This window comes from Penaeus monodon, chromosome 23 (genome assembly GCF_015228065.2).
Source record: "Penaeus monodon isolate SGIC_2016 chromosome 23, NSTDA_Pmon_1, whole genome shotgun sequence".
Lineage (NCBI taxonomy): Eukaryota > Metazoa > Arthropoda > Malacostraca > Decapoda > Penaeidae > Penaeus > Penaeus monodon.
The window spans coordinates 8452537-8453444 of NC_051408.1; the positions used below are offsets into that span (position 1 = coordinate 8452537).

The window sequence follows — 908 nt, forward strand, 5'->3', positions numbered from 1 at the left end:
ACATGGAGTTTGGGACTTAGTTGCTGGAAAGTGCATTCATACTGCCAAATATCATCCAATGTTTACCAGGGGGTGTTAGGGGTCGGATTCCCCCATTCAACCCACCTCTCTGGCAGTTGGAGACTTAATCTCTGTGTCCGTGCTGTAAAGAATTACCTGGCGATAACTGTTGTTTCCTAGAGGCTCCCCCAAGGATGCTCTGAGGAATAATTGGGAATCGATCAACAATTCCCACTTTCAATTATTTCCTGAACAGTCTTTTGGAAAACAACAACAGATTGACATATACTACAAATTAATGATTGGAACAAAAATAATAAGTGCAAGGTCCGGGCTGTGTTAGACCAAAAAAATCACAAAGCATTATATGGTAATTACTTCAGCGTTTCTGCTCAAACTGTTCTATAACAACAAACACCCTTATTGCTATGCTTGGTAAGGCAATTTAAGCAATCACACTCAAATAAGCCCATACCGGAGATCAGAATCACTTACACTTCACAAAATCCTAAAACAAAAGCACAATATTTACCTAGAAATCACAGCAACTTCGAAGAAATGAAACAAAACACAACAATATTTACTTTCTCGTGCTCCAGTAACCTCAATAAGCAAGCCATATAAACCACCGTTTCTGCACTTTGCCGAACATAATCGCCACAGTTTCGAATCACAACCACCCCAGCAGAATGAAAATAGCCCAAAACTTAAGCCATTTCGTAATAATAACACCAAATAAGAACAATAATAACAACAGGGAGGCTTTACCGGCACACGCACGTGGAATCGCAGGACGGGAATGTTGTGACGCTTGACGTAAAGGATTTTTTAAAAGTAAGCATTTAAGGGGGATGTATACGCACATTCTGCTTACCTATTTAATACATGTAAGTAATCTAAGTCATGAG

At 39.5% G+C, this 908-nt stretch overlaps 1 protein-coding gene across 1 annotated transcript in view; it reads right to left on the reverse strand.

Annotated features, from left to right (window-relative positions):
• Positions 1-794, reverse strand: part of LOC119587781 (cilia- and flagella-associated protein 251-like) — a gene marked incomplete in the record, with an annotated part of 14330 nt that extends 13536 nt beyond the window's left edge. The window contains 2 exon segments of the mRNA XM_037936473.1: positions 157-199; positions 769-794.
• Between the last annotated feature and the right edge of the window lie 114 nt (positions 795-908).